This window comes from Scyliorhinus canicula, unplaced genomic scaffold, assembly GCF_902713615.1.
Source record: "Scyliorhinus canicula unplaced genomic scaffold, sScyCan1.1, whole genome shotgun sequence".
NCBI classification, from domain to species: domain Eukaryota; kingdom Metazoa; phylum Chordata; class Chondrichthyes; order Carcharhiniformes; family Scyliorhinidae; genus Scyliorhinus; species Scyliorhinus canicula.
In genome coordinates, this window is record NW_024055475.1 from 119,196 (window position 1) to 141,375 (window position 22,180).

Consider the following 22,180-nt stretch of genomic DNA (forward strand, 5'->3'; position numbering starts at 1 on the left):
GGAACTGCGAGCCAGCCAGGAGTCGAACCTGGAATCTCCTGATTCGTAGTCAGACGCGGTATCCATTGCGCCACTGGCCCACAGCAGTTACAGGCTTTTGTTATTCCTCGATGATGAAGACCAGTTACGAGATTGAGGTAATATTTTGCGACAGACTAAACTGGAAACACCAGATGTTTCTGCCCGGTTTCGAACCGGGGACCATTCGCGTGTAAAGCGAATGTGATAACCACTACACTACAGAAACAGCTGGCAGCGCAGACTCCAACGGACCTGTGTCACCTTCAACTCAACTGCCTTGTTGCAGCTTCGCATGGTTCGGCTGAGAGGCCATGTCACTTCTTACAAGAACACGTCTATTTCTTTAAAACAGATGTCTAAACTTACAAGCCAGTAGAAGAACCTATATTGAACTGAAGAATTTGTTCAGAAAATCTCTAACGGCGAAATGCTCTCTTCTATTATTAATGCAGCATTCTGAAATCCTACAGAAAAAAGCAACCGACTTTACACAATATTTGTTCCGTTATTCAATGCTTGAGTTGAGTTTAAGAATTGACAATTATGTGTTTCTTATATTTGACCTCTTTGTGTTCTGGTGTGTAAAATGCTGCAGCCTAAATACCGTTCATGTAGAAGAAAGGAGGGGTAATTGTAAATCAACTTTGAGCCTGGATTCCCACACTAGCTTTTCCTATTTCTCCATCAGGAAGACCGTTTTTTCTTTCACAAAGCTGGTTCAGTTAAGTCTCTGGCATTTCCTCTAAGTCAGTTACAGTATCGTTTGTGTCTGTCCTTTTGAGTACACATTACTTTCAGACATCCTTCAATCTGGCCCGCTGCATTTGCTGATCCCAATGCCATCTACTCTGCATTGGAGAGACTAAATGCCGACTGGGTGACCGCTTTGCAAAACACCTTCGCTCCATCGACAAAGTGGTGGTAGACTCTCCTGTCGCTTGCTATTTGAACTCACTGTCCTGCTCTCATGTCCACATGTCCGATCTTGGCCTGCTGCAATGTTCCCATGCAGCTCAGCACAACGCCGAGGAGCAGCACCCCATCCTCCGAATAGGCACGGTACAGCCTTGCGGATTTTACAGTACGGTCAACAACTTCGCACCGTGAAATCACTCTTCCCACTTCACCACATGTTTATTTCCATCAACCTATTTTCATTGCTTCCATTGATATGTCTTCCTCTCCCATTGTCTCCCCCTCCCCATTCCCCTAGCCAATCGCATCCGTCTTGGGAAATCCGCCCCTTGTTCCTCATTGTCCTCTGCCATTAACACATTCTAATCTTCTAATCGCCTCTATCAGCACCATTCTTAACACTGATTAGAAACATTTACATTCCCTTTTTCTTTCAGCCCAACACATTCTTGTTATGCTCCACCCATCGCTGGCCGTCTGTCGCTCTCCCCCCACGCACCGCCAATCTAAACCTAACCAAAGATCCAGTTGTCCGGCTTCGACAAAGAGTCACCCAGACTCGAAACGACACTTGCCATCTCTCTCCACAGAGGCTGTCAGACCTGCTGAGACTGTCCTGTGTTTTCTGTTTTTGTTCCCCATTGACGCATACGCAGTAAGTTGCTTTTATCGTACATTTAGACATGTTTGAAATGGTGATTAAATATTTTGATCTGCATCCGATAGATTCTGTGGTGGATGAACAAACTGCTGATATCCGAATTGTGGCAAAATGTGGCTTTTCTGCCGCCGGCGTCTTGAATATTCAGTATTTCTGACTTTGTTGCAGGAATTTTAATATCTCACGCGAGACCAAATCTCATGTTCCTCGAACGTGCAAGATTGAGGAAGAAACGTATTTAGTGCAAACATTGGTCACATAAAATCAGAAGCACGACATGTTTCTGCCCGGTTTCGAACCGGGGACCTTTCGCGTGTTAGGCGAATGTGATAACCACTACACTACAGAAACCGCTGGGAGTATCACAATCAGTGGCCCTGTGCAATGTTGAACTTCAATGTATTGTTGCAGCTTCTAACGGTTCCGCTGAGAGGCCATGTAACTTATTGGAAGAAGCCGTTTCTTTAAAACTGATGTCTCAACTTATCAAAGGATCATATATTGAACTTTGCTGAACTGGAGATAAGTTATGTTTTGCTTGAAGTTAAATTGAGAGGGCAGGGCTTTCATAAGTAACCACAGCTGAAACGAGAATTGATGATGCCCTGCTCACTTTGCTCTGCATCGGGAACCAGCTGTCCAAATCACTGAACTAAAGGGGACGCCAAAACTGCGAGCCAGCCAGGCGTCGAACCTAGAATCGCCTGATTTGTAGTCAGACGCGTTATCCATTGCGCCACTGGCCCACAGCAATAATAGGCTTTTGTTATTCCTCGATGATGAAGACCAGTTACGAGATTGAGGTAATATTTTGCGACACACTAAACTGGAAACACCAGATGTTTCTGCCCGGTTTCGAACCGGGAACCATTCGCGTGTAAAGCGGATGTGATAACCACTACACTACAGAAACAGCTGGCAGCTCACACTCCAACCGACCTGTGTCACCTTCAACTCAACTGCCTTGTTGCAGCTTCGCATGGTTCGGCTGAGAGGCCATGTCACTTCTTACAAGAACACGTCTATTTCTTTAAAACAGATGTCTAAACTTACAAGCCAGTAGAAGAACCTATATTGAACTGAAGAATTTGTTCAGCAAATCTCTAACGGCGAAATGCTCTCTTCTATTATTAATGCAGCATTCTGAAATCCTACAGAAAAAAGCAACCGACTTTACACAATATTTGTTCCGTTATTCAATGCTTGAGTTGAGTTTAAGAATTGACAATTATGTGTTTCTTATATTTGACCTCTTTGTGTTTTGGTGTGTAAAATGCTGCAGCCTAAATACCGTTCATGTAGAAGAAAGGAGGGGTAATTGTAAATCAACTTTGAGCCTGGATTCCCACACTAGCTTTTCCTATTTCTCCATCAGGAAGACCGTTTTTTCTTTCCCAAAGTTGGTTCAGTTAAGTCTCTGGCATTTCCTCTAAGTCAGTTACAGTATCGTTTGTGTCTGTCCTTTTGAGTACACATTACTTTCAGACATCCTTCAATCTGGCCTGTTGCATTTGCTGATCCCAATGCCATCTACTCTGCATTGGAGAGACTAAATGCCGACTGGGTGACCGCTTTGCAAAACACCTTCGCTCCATCGACAAAGTGGTGGTAGACTCTCCTGTCGCTTGCTATTTGAACTCACTGTCCTGCTCTCATGTCCACATGTCCGATCATGGCCTGCTGCTATGTTCCCATGTAGCTCAGCACAACGCCGAGGAGCAGCACCCCATCCTCCGAATAGGCACGGTACAGCCTTGCGGATTTTACAGTACGGTCAAAAACTTCGCACCGTGAAATCACTCTTCCCACTTCACCACATGTTTATTTCCATCAACCTATTTTCATTGCTTCCATTGATATGTCTTCCTTTCCCATTGTCTCCCCCTCCCCATTCCCCTAGCCAATCGCATCCGTCTTGGGAAACCCGCCCCTTGTTCCTCATTGTCCTCTGCCATTAACACATTCTAATCTTCTAATCGCCTCTATCAGCACCGTTCTTAACACTGATTAGAAACATTTACATTCCCTTTTTCTTTCAGCACAACACATTCTTGTTATTCTCCACCCATCGCTGGCCGTCTGTCGCTCTCCCCCCACGCAACGCCAATCTAAACCTAACCAAAGATCCAGTTGTCCGGCTCCGACAAAGAGTCACCCAGACTCGAAACGACACTTGCCATCTCTCTCCACAGAGGCTGTCAGACCTGCTGAGACTGTCCTGTGTTTTCTGTTTTTGTTCACCATTGACGCATACGCAGTAAGTTGCTTTTATCGTTCATTTAGACATGTTTGAAATGGTGATTAAATATTTTGATCTGCATCCGATAGATTCTGTGGTGGATGAACAAACTGCTGATATCCGAATTGTGGCAAAATGTGGCTTTTCTGCCGCCGGCGTCTTGAATATTCAGTATTTCTGACTTTGTTGCAGGAATTTTAATATCTCACGCGAGACCAAATCTCATGTTCCTCGAACGTGCAAGATTGAGGAAGAAACGTATTTAGTGCAAACATTGGTCACATAAAATCAGAAGCACGACATGTTTCTGCCCGGTTTCGACCCGGGGACCTTTCGCGTGTTAGGCGAATGTGATAACCACTACACTACAGAAACTGCTGGGAGTATCACAATCAGTGGTCCTGTGCAATGTTGAACTTCAATGTATTGTTGCAGCTTCTAACGGTTCCGCTGAGAGGCCATGTAACTTATTGGAAGAAGCCGTTTCTTTAAAACTGATGTCTCAACTTATCAAAGGATCATATATTGAACTTTGCTGAACTGGAGATAAGTTATGTTTTGCTTGAAGTTAAATTGAGAGGGCAGGGCTTTCATAAGTAACCACAGCTGAAACGAGAATTGATGATGCCCTGCTCTCTTTGCTCTGCATCGGGAACCAGCTGTCCAACCCACTGAACTAAAGGGGACGCCAAAACTAGGAACTGCGAGCCAGCCATGAGTCGAACTTGGAATCTCCTGATTTGGAGTCAGACGCGTTATCCATTGCGCCACTGGCCCACAGCAGTTATAGGCTTTTGTTATTCCTCGATGATGAAGACCAGTTACGAGATTGAGGTAATATTTTGCGACAGACTAAACTGGAAACACCAGATGTTTCTGCCCGGTTTCGAACCGGGGACCATTCGCGTGTAAAGCGAATGTGATAACCACTACACTACAGAAACAGCTGGCAGCTCACACTCCAACCGACCTGTGTCACCTTCAACTCAACTGCCTTGTTGCAGCTTCGCATGGTTCGGCTGAGAGGCCATGTCACTTCTGACAAGAACACGTCTATTTCTTTAAAACAGATGTCTAAACTTACAAGCCAGTAGAAGAACCTATATTGAACTGAAGAATTTGTTCAGCAAATCTCTAACGGCGAAATGCTCTCTTCTATTATTAATGCAGCATTCTGAAATCCTACAGAAAAAAGCAACCGACTTTACACAATATTTGTTCCGTTATTCAATGCTTGAGTTGAGTTTAAGAATTGACAATTATGTGTTTCTTATATTTGACCTCTTTGTGTTTTGGTGTGTAAAATGCTGCAGCCTAAATACCGTCCATGTCGCAGAAAGGAGTTGAAATAGCAAGCGACAGGAGAGTCTTCCACCAGCTTGTCGATGGAGCGAAGGTGTTTTGCACAGCGGTAACCGAGTCGGTATTTAGTCTCTCCAATGCAGAGTAGATGGCATTGGGATCAGCAAATGCAACAGGCCAGATTGAAGGATGTCTTGTAGTAATGTGTACTCAAAAGGACAGACACAAACGATACTGTAACTGACTTAGAGGAAATGCCAGAGAGTTAACTGATCCACCTTTTGGAAAGTAAAAACTGTCTTCCTGATGGAGAAACAGGAAAAGCCAGTGTGGGAATCCAGGCTCAATGTTGATTTGCAATTACCCTTCCTTTCTTCTACATGAACGGTATTTAGGCTGCAGCATGTTACACACCAAAACACAAAGAGGTCAAATATAAGAAACACATAATTGTCAATTCTTAAGAAGCGACATGGCCTCTCAGCCGAACTATGCGAAGCTGCAACAAGGCAGCTGACTTGAAGGTGACACAGGTCCGTTGGCTTCTGTGCTGCCAGCTGTTTCTGTAGTGTAGTGGTTATCACATTTTCTTTACACGCGAATGGTCGCCGGTTCGAAACTGGGCAGAAACATCTGGTCCTTCCAGTTTAGTCTATATGTTGCTAAATATTACCTCAGTCTCGTAACTGGTCTTCATCATCGAGGAATAGCAAAAGCTTGGAACTTCGGTGGGCCAGTGGCGCAATGGATAATGCGTCTGGTTACGAATCAGGTGATTCTGGGTTCGACTCATGGCTGGCTTGCAGTTCTGAGTTTTAGCGTCCTCTTTAGTTCAGTGGGTTGGACAGCTGGTTCTTGATGCAGAGCAAATTCAGCAGGACATCATCAATTCTCGTATCAGCTGTGGTTACTCATAAAAGCCCTGCCCTCTCTCTGTAACTTCAAGCAAAACATAACTTATCTTCAGTTCAGCAAAGTTCAATACCTGATGCTTTCATAAGTTGAGACATCAGTTTTAAAGAAACGGCTTCTTGCAATAAGTTACATGGCCACTCCGCGGAACCATTAGAAGCTGCAGCAACACATTGAGGTTGAACATTACACACGTCCACTGATGGCGAAGCTCCCACCGGTTTCTGTAGTGTAGTGGTTATCACATTCGCCTAACACGCGAAAGGTCCCCGGTGGTTAGGAAGCATCCCGCGCTTTTCATTTCGTGTGACGAATGGTTTTACAAAATACGTTTGTTCCTCAATCTCGCACGTTCGAGGAACATGAGATTTGGTCTCGCATAAGGTATTGCAATTCCTGCAACAAAGTCAGAAATGCTGAATTTTCCAGACGCCAGGGGAAGCAAAGCCTTTCCTAATTTGCCACAATTCGGATATTAGCAGTTTGTTCATCCACCACAGAATCTATTGTGTTGACAGATGCAGATGAACATATTTAATCACCATTTCACACATGTCTAAATGTACGATAAAAGCAACTTACTGCGGATGCGTCGATGGGAAACAAAAACAAAAAATTCAGGACAGTCTCAGCTGGTCTGGCAGTCCCTGTGGAGAGAGATGGCAGCTGACGTTTCGAGTCTGGGTGACTCTTTGTCAAAGCTGGAGAACGGGCAATAGGGTCAGATTCAGGCTATTGTGGCTGGGGCGGGGCTGACGTGACGCATTGGTCCTCAGTAGAGTGTCAGCGACTGGTGGCAAATGACAAAAATGTGTTGGACAGAAAGGAAAAGGGAATGTAAATGAGGCTAATCAAGGCTAAGCAAGGTGCTGATAGAGGCGCATTAAGAGGTCAGAATGTGTTCATGGTAGAACAAAAGTAAGCAGCGAGGCAGAGGAAAATGAGATTAAAATCGCTTATTGTCACTAGTGGGCTTCAAATAAAGTTGCTGTCGCCACATTCCGGCGCCTGTTGGGGGAGGCTGGTACTGGCCTATCGTGGTCCGCTTTCAAAGCCAGCGATTTCGCACTGTGCTAATCCAGCCCCTGCAATAGAGATCAGATTGCTCAAGTGGGATCGGATGGGCTGGATGGAGGGGCAATGGTGAGGGCAAAACATATCGTTGGAATTAATGAAAATAAGTTGATGGAAATAAACAGGTGGTTAAGGGGGTAGAGAGAGTTCAGAGTCTAAGGTTGTTGAACCGAATGTTAAGTCGGGAAGGCCTAATGTCGGGACATGCCTAATCAGAGGATGAGGAGCTATTCCCCCAGTTTCTGCTGGGTTTCTGTGGAACATTGCAGCAGGCCAGGGTCGAAATGAAGACATACATAATAAATAAATACGTGAATGTAAATGGGGAATTGGGAATGTTTCACTGTCAAAATAAATATTGGGTAAAAATAGACTAGCGATTCAAGAAGGCAATTCACCATCACCGTCCCAATAGCAAATAGCTGTGGGCAATAAATGCTGGAGCAGCCAGGGGTGTTCACATCCCCGAATGAATGAAATGGAACAGACAGAGAGCTGCCGGAATCCACCAGAATAGAGATAAGTGAATGTCCACTCATAGACAAGCGTTTCGAAAATGTTTCGATTTTCTCGGGAATGTATTGGTTCCCTGCAGTTTGAGCTCAGCTTCTTAAAGCAAACCCAATGTGAATGAATCCCGCCGTCTACGCCGCAAAGAAATGAAGAAAACATGCGGTATGACCATCGGAAAACCTCATCGAAGGGCTCACCCGTGATTTGAACCCGAGACCTCTCGCAAATTCCTACAGCGAGACACCCAAAGCGAGAATCATACCCGTAGACCAACGAACCCCTCGAAAGTAAACGCAGCATACTGTCATTGCCATCGAAAGTCGATCTAACATCTGAGGAGAAAGCGGAAAATACTGGAACAACTCAGGGAGTCAGGCGGCATTTCTCGACAGGACAACAAAGTTCGTCTTTCACCATCACCTTTCATTAAAACCGGGACAGGTTAGAAATGTAGTACGTCTTAACCAAGTGAACTCCCGGAGGGAGGAAACAGAACAACAGGAAAGGGCTCTAACAGGGGGCAAGTCAGGAGAGATTAAATGGGAAAAGGCCTTGGCTTCCCTGGCCACAGAGTGAGGTTAGCATCGAATCAGAGAATGATTAGAAGGGACACTCAATTGATGTGCTAAAAAATATTGATTTTGGTGGTATATATCACTAGTAATTGTTTCTAAAAGCAGCAAACAAAATCTTCCCGATTACATGAAAAATTAGACAGTGAGAGATGAATTTTATTTATTATGATGAATTTTATTTACTGTGTTGCGATATGTTTACATCCGTACTTCCACCAAGATTCAACGGAACCTTTCAAAGGAGAATTGTGAAGGGAAGCATCATGGCTAATGTGAGGTATGAAAGGCGATTGGGACAGCGTTTTCAAATAGACACAGGAAAATTGAATCCTCATTCCGTTCCCTAAATCTCTATGATTCATGAGCGTTCATGTCACTCCCTCACTGTTTGTTCTCAGTCACTTGAGCAGTGAGCAGGTGCAGGATGGTCACAGGCCTCTGGAGATTGAACCGTCGCTATTTCCGCTCCAGCAGTTGATCCGCCGCACAGTTTGATCAGTTTAGAGTCTGCGGTGTCCACGACCACAGCTTCCGTTTGCTGCTCTCGATATGAACCGATTGTGCTGGTGGATACATCGCTGCCTCTGGCCCCTTCCTATCACTACTTCTGTAAACAATGCAGTGGTGCAGGAATCTGTATGGCTGCGTCAGCAGATCATTTCCTGCATTGAATAAACACGGAAGAACATTAGTTGTTGATCTAAAGTGCAACCACAAATGCTGTGTCTGATTCTATCATATAAACATATAAAGTAGATGGAATGAGGCAGGAACTCAGAAGTAAATATAATTTACATGAGTCAAAGAGGACAAAGATCTCAGGGATCGAATGCGAAAATTTGGGAACACGATGCCGATGATGTTACAGAGTTAAAGGATCCAGGATTTATCAACAACGACGCAGGCATTATAAAAGATACAGCAAGTGTAAATATGTACATATCGCTGTTGGGAATGCTGTTCAAACACATGGATGGTTCCGTTACTCTTCTTTCATTTGGTATTAACCTCACAGACAGAGTGTGGGAGGGATTGGGAAAGATGAAGCAGGGATGAAATACAATAATCCTGAGCAGAGACTTTAGCAACTGGAGCAAGTGCACGAGAAACGTTGCCGGGAACAGAATCCATCAATCAGTTTAAGGAAGAAGTGGATAAATATCGGACTAGTAACTAGAAATTTAAAAATGATGAAATCTATGGAACAAGCAGATAATTAATCAGTGGATAACTCCTTAAGCGAGACAATACAAAATAATGGACCGAATTTCCTCTCTTTGGGCTGTAAACCACTATGATTGTAAGATAATCAATGGCTCTGCTCAGTCAGGCAGGAAACAGAGCACTGACTATCTGAATCATTGTAACCTGGTGTTACACACAGGAAGTAGAGAGGTTTGGAATCAGTGACGGTTCAAGTGGTCTATGGATTGAGAAACAGCCAATCGCTCAGTGGCACCGTGAGTAACGCCAGGTAACGACATTCCATAATAGTCCAATCGGTGACAATGTGGCCCCTCAGTCTCACATTGAGGGGGAGCAAGTCCCAGTCTGGAAATCAGAACCGGATTGATCCGCCTTTTGTCCACTTTCATCATCGTGCCCAGGAATCCCAGGAAAGAGCTGTTTCCAGCTGGAACTATGAAGCTGCTGATATTGGGTGAGTTTATTTTCTTATCTGATGCATTGTTTTAACAATCACATAACACCGTGTGGTTATGTGGATTTTATTTTGTTCCCAGCTGTTCAGTGTGAGGATCAGAGCTCCCACCCTGAACAGGCGGTGTCTCGGGAAGGGGATCGGGCTGAACTGAACTGCTGGCTCTCCATTGGTTCTGGCTATTTCGTAGCCTGGTAGACAGACACTGACAGAGGCTCCCACATTTATCGCCTCCATTTGCCGGGGGACTGAGACCAAAGGACGCTCCACCCTGTCCTTGGAGAGAACAAAGAAGTCCATTTCCATCTGTATAGATGAGAGCACGGTCCAGGACTCCGGAATGTATCTCTGTGCGAAGCAGCCACAGTGACACACAGAGCGGATCCGGCTGTACAATATCTTGTTCTCTGTCGGGTCTCCGCTGCCCCGTTAACCTTTCCCCAAACCAGAACCTTTAGAGATGCCGGTGATGGTCATAAATGTTACTTTCCCATGTTCAAACTTCTATCTGGACAATCTTCCAACACAAGGGCAGCACGGTAGGATTGTGGATAGCACAATGGCTTCACAGCTTCAGGGTCCCAGGTTTGATTCCGGCTTGGGTCACTGTCTGTACGGAGTCTGCACATCCTCCCCGTGTGTGCAGGTCAGGTGGATTGGCCATGATAAATTGCCCTTAGTGTCCAAAATTGCACTTAGTGTTGGGTGGGGTTACTGGGTTATTGGGAGGTGTTGACCTTGGGTAGTGTGCTCTTTCCAAGAGCCGGTGCAGACTCGATGGGCCGAATGGCCTCCTTCTGCACTGTAAATTCTATGATAAAACATTATAGCTGTTACTAGTAAAGTAAAGCCGCCATAGACCCAAATCAGCACTTTGAGTGGAATGCTGACTGGTGGTGATTTAACCGGATGATCACCACATCGTCTGTCGAGGGACAAGGTTGGGAACTCGGGGCTTAGGAATAACGTCTGTTATAGCTGTTATAGGAGATATAGAGGAACAGGGCAGGTTAAGTAAAGTTCTCTATTTAATTGTCCCAAACTAAAAAGTTAAGACACAGGCAGAAAATCTGACTCTTCTTTCTCTTTCAAATACTTAGCTTGACGTGCAAGAGAAAGATAGATAATGAATTATGCAGATAGATAGAAAAATTGATAGTCGGTATATAGATGGTTAGATAGTCATGGGAACGCAGACAGACAAATAGAATGGTAGATAAATTCAGTAAGAAGTTCCGAAACAAAGCTGTTGGACTTCAACCTCCTGTGGTAAAACTTCTTACTCTCCCATCCCAGTCCGGCATCTTCACATCATGATAGATAGACTGTTAGATTAGCTTATTCAGCCTATATACTCAAGCACTTTATCTATTTCTCCTTGGACATATCGTGATGTTAATTTTATTTCTGTTTTAACAGCTGTTAATTGTCATTCAGGGACATTTCAGATATCGATATCTCGGGTAACACAATGTCAGACTATCTCGCTTCATCACAACGCTACTTTCACTACAAATGACTGGTGCCAGCAGTTCTCCAATCAAGCTCCCGAGTATCTGGTCTCCACACTCGGAGGTTAAAGACAGTAAGAAGTCTTACAACACCAGGTTAAAGTCCAACAGGTTTGTTTCAAACACGAGCTTTCGGAGCACGGCTCCTTCTTCAGGTGAATGGATTCACCTGAAGAAGGAGCCGTGCTCCGAAAGCTCGTGTTTGAAACAAACCTGTTGGACTTTAACCTGGTGTTGTAAGACTTCTTACTGTGCTCACCCCAGTCCAACGCCGGCATCTCCACATGGAGGTTAAAGAGTTCAGGGAAGTTTTAAAGTATCCCTGGACCTTGAGAAAGGCTCCACCACTCTCAGTGTTAACACGGTTGAGCTGACAGACTGTGCGGTGTATTACAATGCAGTGAGACACTGTGAAACAAAGAGATGAGAACCCTGTACCCTGCTCACTCGATATGGGGACTGCAGAGACATGTAGCGAATGGGCTTTAGAAGGGAGTGTGATACAAGCAAAATCAATTAAAAGGTTCTTGCTTATGGATTTAAAACATATACTTTATTCATTCTAATAATCTAATTTGCAGATAATCCGTAGTAGAAACACGTAAATCATTGGATGATACATTGGCTTACTGCAATTTGGTTCCCGTCATTGTTTGATGTTTAGGGAACCTTCAAGCCTTCCATTCTACCGAAATTAACATTCCAAATGTATCAGTTGTGGATATATCAGTTTATTTCGTTAAGCTATTTATGCAAATAACAAGTACTTTACAAATGGCGTAGGCACGTCCGAAGATTGAGGCAAAGGAACTGGCATCAATCCGAAATGGCAAGTGTAGCAAAAGCAATGTAATGGAAAATGCCTCAGATGCGGTAATAAAAACATCAAAGTAATAAACCCCGTAATAAGTTGCCACAATAAAATCTCCTCAATATTCAAGGATAAATATGTGCAGGTTAGGTGGATTGGCCTTGATAAATTGCCCTTAGTGTCCAAAATTGCCCTTAGTGTTGGGTGGGGTTATTGGGTTATGGGGATAGGGTGGGGGTGTTGATCTTGGGTAGGGTGCTCTTTCCAAGAGCCGGTGCAGACTCGATGGGCCGAATGGCCTCTTTCTGCACTGTAAATTTTATAAAATTCTATGAAATTGAGAATCGCTATTTCACAGAGAATATTCCACTAGATGGCGCGTTAGGACATTATCTGTGTCCAAAATTTACAGAGGCGTCAGTTCACCGCCGTAACAGCTGACAGCTGAGGAATACAGGAAATGTGTATGTTTCGTGTCATTTCCAGGTAAACGATATGTATTTAGGGCAAGAGCCTATGTATGAATTACAGAAGCTCTGGCACAGAGCACGTTTCTGGGCATGAGGCTCTGGAATCCAGCCCCACTTCAGGACTTTCTGGTTCGCAGTCTGTTTAAACCGATTGATGATCAGCTTGTAAATTCTTCCAAGATGCGCATTGACAGTTCGTAAGAGCTGGAGAGTTTTCTGGTCAACCAAACTGCAGGAGACAATTGAAAGCACTGCAGTCAAACATAATCATGGGCCAATGTAATGGAAGCCAATGGCCAACCAGCGCCACCTGAGGTGATGGTACCTGGAGGATGAGGAGGATGACGGTGGTGACTTAGACAGTGAACAGAATAAATTGTTTTATTCCAATATCACTGGGTGGTCTGACTAAGAGATTTAACAGGTTTCAAATCAATGTGGTTCCTCAATATATCATAGAGAAAGAGAGAGAGAAAGGGATGTGCACCAATTCGTTGCAGAATGTTCTGGTTACTATTTGCAACAAGGTCAAAGTACCAGGAAAATACCTAGGCTCTCAAATCCCTTTGCTCAAGCATTAGGATGACAACACTTTCTGTCGGAGAATTAAACATTCCCAATGACGTCTGTGTTAATAATATCTCCGACATCACAACACCGACTGTAGTGGAAATCATAGATCATAGAGTTTACAGTGCAGAAGGAGGCCATTCGGGCTATCGAGTCTGCACCGGCTCTTGGAAAGAGCACTCTAACCAAGCCCACACCACCCTATCCCCATAACCCAGTAACCCCACTCAACCAACACTAAGGGCAATTTTGGACATTAAGGGCAATTTAGCATGGCCAATCCACCTAACCTGCACGCCTTTAGACTGTGGGAGGAAACCAGAGCACCCGGAGTAAACCACGCACACACGGGGAGGATGTGCAGACTCCACACAGACAGTGACCCAGCCGGGAATCGAACCTGGGACCCTAGAGCTGTGAAGCATTTGTGCTAATCACTGTGCTACCGTGCTGCCCTACCTGGAATGAAATGAACGTCCTGAGGTTGAAAAGTGCTTTGGGGCATCCGGAGTCAGTAAAAGGCGCGACATCAGTAAAAATATTTCGCTTACCGAGGAATAATTTACTCCAGGGTTAAATTAATTGTCCTCCTTTTTCCATGGAGATCATTAATTTGTTATTAATTCCCTTTTCTTTATTCCAGTCTCCTTTTCCCGGATTGGATTAATGAGTGGTCACCACCTCCTGGGATTTTCCAGGATTCTGTCTCCAGTCTGTTGAGAGGTTCTTTCCTCTCAACAGGACACCGGGAGCCCGTCAGAAACAACAACCGGGAATTTACCGAGGAGACGGTGCATCCCTCAGGGAATGCTGCACTGTCAGTTCCTGGCCTCTGAATAATATGTTAAATTGTGGACACTGCCTTCCTCCGGAATGTATCTCTGTGCGAAGCAGACACAGTGAGACATATAACAATGGAGGTATTTACATCGCATGGCCACCATTTCCAAAAAAAAGAACAGGAGAAATGCCCTGTCCAATATCCATCCACCAATCACAATTACTGTTACAGCGAGGCTATTAAACATTACTGTGTGGAGTGATATGCTGGGTCCAATTGGCTGCAAGGTTTTCCACATTTTATTATAACAGTGACGGTGAAACACTTTGGAACCTGAAGCTCGATAAATATTCTAATTTTCATTCTCGAAACTGCCCTCTTCCATTGCTTTATTTTGGCAATAAATTTATTCGTGTTAAAAATGTATGTTAGAATTGAAAAGTTGAGATATCACCTCGATTTCAGGCGCCATTTCAGACTCGCCGCTGATCACAATGTTTGCCTAACGCTTTGTTATGCTGAGTGGCACTTTGACAGTTTTTGTACAGGTTCAGCCCAGCTCTGTGTCTCTGTGGGTCTCAGTGCGCAGTAATACACCGCGGAGTCTGTCAGCTCTGTTTTAGACACATTCAGCAGGACGGTGCGGATTGTGTCATTGAGCTCCGCGGAAAAACGGTCCCCTGGGGATCTCTCTGTGTTCCCGATGTATTTACTAATCTGGAGCAGGTACTCCATGGATCCGCTAGGGTACTGACGGTACCAAAATAGGTAATAATTGTTCGTGCTTGTAGCTGTATAATTGCAGAATAACTTAACATCTTCTCCTTCACTCACTGTGACAGCAGCCGGTGTCTGAGAAACGGAATCTCCTCGACAATGTCCTGTAAGAACCCAGAGTGATTTTAAATTAAATAATGCGAATTCACTGAGTCTATACCGCAGAACCATCCCGTCATCCTGAACAATAGCCTCAGAGAGTGATCAGCCAAGACAATAGAAATATATTTTCCACAGCTTAGTGGTTGCAACGGGAAAGTGTTTGGACGGATTAAATAAATCTTCTATCATAAAGATTCCGGTCTTTCTAACGATGTCCGGTCCTCAGCTTCAGTCACTGTAACTGGAAGCGGAAAGTACTAACGGTCTGTGGGTTTGACAGTCAGCTGTTTGTCAATGTCATTCACTAGCAGCAGAGAAGCTTCAATCTCAGCCCAACTCTCCCGCTCTCATTCCCTCGGGAAATGTGCCGACTTCCAGCAAACAGTGTTTCCTGTTTAGACTAGCAAGATCCGGATTACCTTTTCAAGTTGGGACAGTCTGTACCTCCGACCACCCACACCCTTGTATTCAGCGACCTGCCTGACAGAATGTCATGTTGGAAAATCTGTGACATAAAGAGTTGAGCAACTTGTGAACTTACCGGTTAAAAGAGCGGCCGCTGTGAGGAATAAATACACAGTAACAGGCGACATGTTTGCAGAGAGATCGTGGCAGCTTTGAACAGAAATGGTTGAGGCTGAAATTGTTTTCATCAAGAGTTGAGAAGAGGATGAGTCATAATCATGAGCCTGCTGATTGGTACATTGCTCACAACGTCATCGGGTCACATCCAATTGCCTGTAAGTTCCTTTTCTCTTCAATTCAATCAATGTTCTCACAGCTCATTGGATCTCCAATTCATCCTGTTGGCGCAGATCGAAAGCAACGAAGTGAATTTGTACATCTCCATGCTGATCCTTAAATAGGTTGACAAAGAATAGGGTTATTGATAATGTGAGATGAGCAGTTGTTTCGCCCAGAACTAGAACAAATGAAATGCGAATGAATTTGGTGGCCATTGTTGTAAACAATGGGCGTTTGGATGAGAATTCTGTATTTTGCATGAACATTAGGCCTTGCGAATATAATGCTATACTAAGCCGTCAGCAGCATTAATGTGCAGGATAAGGGGATTAGCCATGCGAAAATTGTCCCTCAGTGTCCAAAGATGTGCAGGTTAAGTGGGGTTGCCGGGTTAGGGCTGGGGAGTGGCCGAGGTAGGGTGCTCTTTCAGAGGTCGGTGCAGACTGGATGGGCAAAATGCCTGAAGCCGCCACTACTGTCAGCCTGACCCCCCCCCCCCCCCCACCTCATGTCCAGCCTGACCCTCCCATTCCAGTCCAGCCCGACCCTCCCATTCCAGTCCAGCCCGAGCCTCCCATTCCAGTCCAGCCCTTCCCTCCCATTCCAGTCCAGCCCGACCCTCCCATTCCAGGCCAACCCGACCCTCCCATTCCAGGCCAACCCTACCCTCCCATTCCAGGCCAGCCAGATACCCCACTCAGTCCAACCCCACCTTACTAACTATGGTGCGTTCTGTACCCCTCCAGTCCAGCCTATCTCTCCGAATCCGGTCCAGCCTGACCCCCCCCCCCCCACACACTACAGTCCAGCCTGACCGTTCTCCCTCCGATCCCACTCGACTCCTGCAGCTCCCATTCGAACCCGCATTCCCTGTTCCAGAAGAGGCCCTATAGTGTGAAGCGACCCCACCTTGTGACCCGATACTCCTCCGGTCTGAGCAGACCCCCTCCCTTGCTGTTCAATCACCGCGCCCCGCCCCCCATCCCCAGTGTGCCCCCCCCCCGTACATCCGATACCCCACCTTGTCTGTCCCACTTACCTTTTTAATTGTCCCTTTAAACACTCCCCTTCCGGCAGCTCGTGCCGCAAAAATGAGGGCTTCTTACCTCACTGAGCCTCAGCTGCCCCACGCTGGACAAAGATAGATATCTTCTTGATTAATAAGGGGATCAGGGTTATGACGAATGCAGGGAAATGGGGATGAGAAGCACATCCGCCGTGATTGACCGGCGGAGCAATCGTGATGGGCCAAATGGCCACATTCTGCTCCTATGTCTTATGGGCTTATGTTCCAGAAATTGGACAGGTATTTATAAGCGCACATTGCAGTGATTGTCGCTGCCGCCAGGGGGCAGTGATATTTAGTGAAGACAATGTTATGGAGGGAGCCAATGCGGAAACAGAAACATTATTTTAACGCTCATATGTAAATTGAATTTTTTAAAAAGTTATTTATTATCATGTGTTTTCACTGCTGTTACTGTTGGAATGTTACAAATGTCCGATAGATAGACGAGTTCGCATTTGACGGGTTCACGCGGGGCCGCACGGTAGCATGGTGGTTAGCATAAATGCTTCACAGCTCCAGGGTCCCAGGTTCGATTCCCGGCTGGAATCACTGTCTGTGCGGAGTCTGTACGCTCTCTCCGGGTGCTCTGGTTTCCTCCCACAGTCCAAAGATGTGCGGGTTAGGTGGATTAGCCATGCTAAATTGCCCGTAGTGTCTTAAAAAGTAAGGTTAAGGGGGAGTTGTTGGGTTACGGGTATAGGGTGGATACGTGGGTTTGAGTAGGGTGATCATTGCTCGGCACAACGTCGAGGGCCGAAGGGCCTGTACTGTTCTATGTTCTAAAATGATATAAGGATATTTGTCTTGACAAACGGACTTGCAGGAAGAGTGAGTGAGCAAAAGGCACCGCAATCGTTGGACAGCAGACAGGAAAGTGAGATTTAGTCTCTCCCTCAAAAAAATAGCTATAACAGGAAGGAGGGAACCTGTTCTCATTCGTGACTATATCGTGAACTGCAACTTGTTGGCAGTTCGTGAATAATTGCACCATGCACTTACCAGTTCACACCGCCAGAGGGCAGTGTGATGTATGAAAAGTATTTAAGGTGATGGTCAGTGTGTGCTCTCAGTGCGAGCTGGTGTCAATGTGAAAGGTGGTTAAACCTTAAGTACTCAGCTTAGATCAACAGCAACACGTGACTAGGTGAACCCGAAGTTAGTGTTTGGTTCCCGGTTAATTTTTCAGAATATAGTATTCATCTCCCGGTTCTGAGCCGAGCTCGGTATTGCGTGTGAACTGATAATGCTTCGGGTTCACACATTCATTTTGCTGTGTTTCACTCTGATCTGCACGGAGGTGACCGGAGAAGATGAGGTGCAGCAGCTCCCTGGGTGGATGGTTGTTAGTGAAGCGGGTAATGTGTCCATGAACTGCACCAGCAGTGTTGCATTTAACATCGTATTCTGGTACAGACAGTACCCGAACCAGGCACCCCAGCATCTGCTGATGGCCACAAGAGGAACCGATCAACACGGGAGGATTACAGCTTCAATCGGTGGAGACAACAAGCTCAGTATCCTGACTGTGAGAGAGGCGCATGTTACGGACGCTGCCACCTATCTCTGCGCTGTGAGGCACAGTGTAACTTACAGAGGGAGACCCCATACAAAAACCTGCACCGCCTTACAAAGCCGCTTCACTGTGGCTGCAATATCGGCGTTTCATGAAGCGGGGTGTTGTATTCCATGGGAAGGGGGAATGAGAACAACACGTATATAGAAGCAGAAGAGTGAAAGAGGGAGAAATATGAAGAGAGTTGGAAATATAGTCGAAGAAAGAGAAAGTGTTAACATATTACCGGAATGAGTGAAAGAACAGCACAGAACATTCTGTAACAATGAAAAGAGAAGTGGAAAAAAGTGAAAAATAACGAGTGTGATGCAGAGTTAACGATCAGTTAAAAGCATAAATGAAGTGACTCAGAAATAATGTAAAACGGCCTTAACAGCATTCAATCTTCCTTGATATTTCGACATTTTATGGTTTGAAAAGCGGCTTCTGAAGAAGTGCCATTGGATATTGCTCTATAAATTAATTTACACCCTTTCCACCGTTCTGCCCATGTAAATCCCTCCCACTGGGAACCCGGCCAGAGGGCGAGGTGGTCCCAAAGTATTTCCTGTTATCAACGTCAAACTATCGACAAAGGACTCGCGGTAACGCTGCGAGCTCCCGTCCCGATAAATAACAACAATAACGTCAGGGTTACAGCAGCCAGGAGGAGAATGGAATTTTACTGGGAAGGAAATACTTACTGAGAAGTGAGATAATGATGAGCATCTGAGCGAGCCGGTTCCCCATCATCCTTCCTGAGTCTGGAACTCTGCAGTGAGAGGAATCCTCTGTCAGAGACAGAAATACCGATTCCCGTCACACTGCATTGCTCATCCAGCCAATGGCAGAGGCAGAAATGCAGACCTCCGTCACACTGCATTGCTGATCCAGCCAATGGCAGAGGCAGAAATACAGATCCCCGTCACACTGCATTGCTCATCCGACCAATGGCAGAGGCAGAAATACAGATCCCCGTCACACTGCATTACTCATCCGAACAATGGCAGCGACAACAACTTCTCCACTGACACAATTGGGTCAGAGCGAGAGCAGCAACCGCAAGCTGTGGGCGGGGATACCGCAGTCTCAGAGTGACGTGTGTGCTGACTCTCAGCTGCACTCGGAGCGGAAATAGGAAGGGATGAATCTGCAGAAGACTGTGACCATCCTGCACCTGCTCACTGTTCAAGCCACTGAGAAGAAATCGAGCGGGAGGGCCATAAAGCAACTGAGGCCCATTTAACACGGCTTCTGACACTAGACACTGTGTCACTGGATCTGCAAATAGTCTGCCTGTCAATGTAAAGCATCAAAAGAGCAGAAGGATAAACAAATCTGCCAAAATTTGTTCTCCGTGGGCCTGGGATGAAATTAACCCGGCTGATGGAGGTAAACCTCTATTAACTGTATGAGTGTGCGTCAATTCTCATCAATCTGTTAAACTGTACTGATGAGTATAATCTAGTACTTACTGTGCAAGAGCACTGCCAGCATTTTGAGTGATTGAATCGCTCAGTGAATGGGAATGAAATGAGTCAGATTTTTGGAAGGAGAGAGAGCCCGGATTCTGTTCAGTTCATTGTTCCACCCACACACAGCAGGGGGTCAGGCCCATTGTGACATCACTGAGGATACCTCTGTTGTTGGTCTCATGTGACCTTCTAATCATCATGCTTGGGCTTTGCGCCCTCTGCTGGTGGATTCTGTCCAATCTGGTTCCGAATGGGGGTTACTGGATGGACCCAAGGTTTATAATATAGTAATCTTTATTGTCACAAGTAGGCTTACATTAACACTGTAATTATTGATTTGTTTGTCAAAACATCAATGTCAGGAATGAGAATTGACTATTTAAATCTGGATCCTGCTCATTATTTCTTTCTCTGACCCAGGTCCAACACTGAGAGTCCGGCCGGTCGCACCTATCCCAGAGCTCGAATAGGAATCCAGTGTATTCTGGCTTTCCAGTCCCCTGAGACAACCCCAACCGTCGTTCGCAGACAACATGAAAATGGGTGGTGTTCTAAATAGCGAGGAGGAAAGGTTTAGATTTCAGGATGATATAAGCGGACGGGCCAGATGGGCAGGACAGTGGCAAGTGGAGTTTAACCCTGAAAAGGATGAGGTGATGCATTTTGGGAGGACTAACAATGCAAGAAAATACAGAATGAACGGCAGGACGCCAAGAAGTATAGAAGCAAGAGGACCTTGGGGTTCATGTCCGTAGATCCCCGAAGGCAACAGGACAAGTACTTAAGGTGGAGAAGATGACATATGGGATGCTTGTCTTTATTAGCCGACGCATGGAACATAAGAGTCGGGAGGTTATTATGGAGCTGTATAAAACGCTGGTTAGACCGCAGCTGGCGTATTTTGTGCACATCTGGTCGCCACATTATGGGAAAGATGTCATTGCACCAGAGAGGGTGCAGAGGAGATTAATGAGACAGCGTATATTTAAGAAACTCATTACATATGGACTAAGTTCTTGGAGGGGAATATGAGAGATGCGAGAAGGTCATGATATATCAATATAATTTTTTTCTGTTCTATTAGTGTTATTTTAGCAATGCCATGATAAAATAAATCAACCTATAGCCTGATTTAATGGGGGGGGGTGTCGTTTGGGGCGCGATTGGCAGGATGTTTCTCAATGGCCGCATTGGCGAGATCGCAGCCCATATTTAAGGGCACTTGGTGTTGGAAAGTAGCCCCCATCAGCTTCTCACCATTACTGGCTGCCACGTCGTCAGATTCGCTGGATCCGCACCTCATCTAAGGAGGGGGGTGGGGGGAGGGCTGCTCTTAAATGCTCCCTCACCATTCACTGCAGTCAACACGCAAGCATGGCAATATGTAGAGCTGCACCTCGCTTTGGCGATGCCTACCTGGCCAAGCTTCTCGATGCTGTGGATACAGGAGATGGGACATCGTGTTCCGCGGGGGGGGGGGGGGGTCAGAGGGCCAGCAGCAGGGGCACCAATACCACCTGGGAGGCAGTGACAACGACTGTCAGTGGGACAGCATGACAAGGGGGACCGTCGTCCAATGTAGGAAAAAGACCAATGACCTTCAGTGACCTGCAAGGGTAAGTTACCACCTCTCTCTTGGCATCAGGTCCGCCTTCCACCCCTCAACACATGGCTGGCTGACACCTTGCACCCACTAGTCGTTGTGCTTGCTCCTCAGAACTCACTGGCACCCAGCATCACAACCCCTTGTTGTCCAGGTGAGGTGCTCACACATACGATCTGCTATAGAACTCCCCTGCCAGCCCTGAGGCGTGGAACATAAGAGTAGGGAGGTTATTATGGAGCTGTATAGAAGGCTGGTTAACCCGCCGCTGGAGTATTGTCTGCACATCTGGTCACCACATTATGGGAAGAATATAATTGCACCAGAGAGGGTGCAGAGGAGATTAATCAGGAAGCTTTCTGGACTGGAGTGTTTCAGTTGTGAGAGAGGCTGAAGAGGCTGGGATTATTGCCCTTAAAGCAGAGAATGTTGCGGAGGAACTGATCGAGGTGTTCAAAATTCTGAGGAACACAGATAGGAAGAAACTTTTCCCCTCAGTAGAGCGGGCAACAACCAGGGGGCATAGATTTAAGGTAAGGGGTAGGAATTTGGAAGGAATTTAAGCGTAGTGAGAACCTGGAACACACTCTTAAGAAGCGTTGAGATGAGGACTTGGAACGCTATAACATAGAAGGCTACGGACCAAGTGCGAGGAAATTGCTTTAGACTATATCGGTACTTGATGGCCGGGGCAAACACAATGGGCCAAAGGGCCTGTTCTTTGCTGTAAAACTCGACGACTAAGGGGCCTGAGGCAGGGAAACTGATGATGGCGCCACACGGCCCAAAGAAAGTGGAGGAGAGACTGAACGGAGCTGCTGAAATGTAAGTGGATTGTTAATG

The 22,180-nt window shown here is 45.8% G+C and overlaps 6 non-coding genes across 6 annotated transcripts; all 6 read right to left on the reverse strand.

The window, feature by feature from the left end:
• Positions 1 to 7: 7 nt before the first annotated feature.
• trnar-acg lies at positions 8 to 80 on the reverse strand. Its single transcript has one exon. It is a non-coding gene; the product is annotated as a tRNA-Arg (tRNA).
• Positions 81 to 174: 94 nt separating this feature from the next.
• trnav-uac lies at positions 175 to 247 on the reverse strand. The gene has a single exon. It is a non-coding gene; the product is annotated as a tRNA-Val (tRNA).
• A 1,628-nt stretch (positions 248 to 1,875) lies between these two features.
• trnav-aac lies at positions 1,876 to 1,948 on the reverse strand. Its single transcript has one exon. It is a non-coding gene; the product is annotated as a tRNA-Val (tRNA).
• Positions 1,949 to 2,437: 489 nt separating this feature from the next.
• Positions 2,438 to 2,510, reverse strand: trnav-uac. Its single transcript has one exon. It is a non-coding gene; the product is annotated as a tRNA-Val (tRNA).
• A 1,628-nt stretch (positions 2,511 to 4,138) lies between these two features.
• On the reverse strand, positions 4,139 to 4,211 carry trnav-aac. The gene has a single exon. It is a non-coding gene; the product is annotated as a tRNA-Val (tRNA).
• A 496-nt stretch (positions 4,212 to 4,707) lies between these two features.
• On the reverse strand, positions 4,708 to 4,780 carry trnav-uac. Its single transcript has one exon. It is a non-coding gene; the product is annotated as a tRNA-Val (tRNA).
• Between the last annotated feature and the right edge of the window lie 17,400 nt (positions 4,781 to 22,180).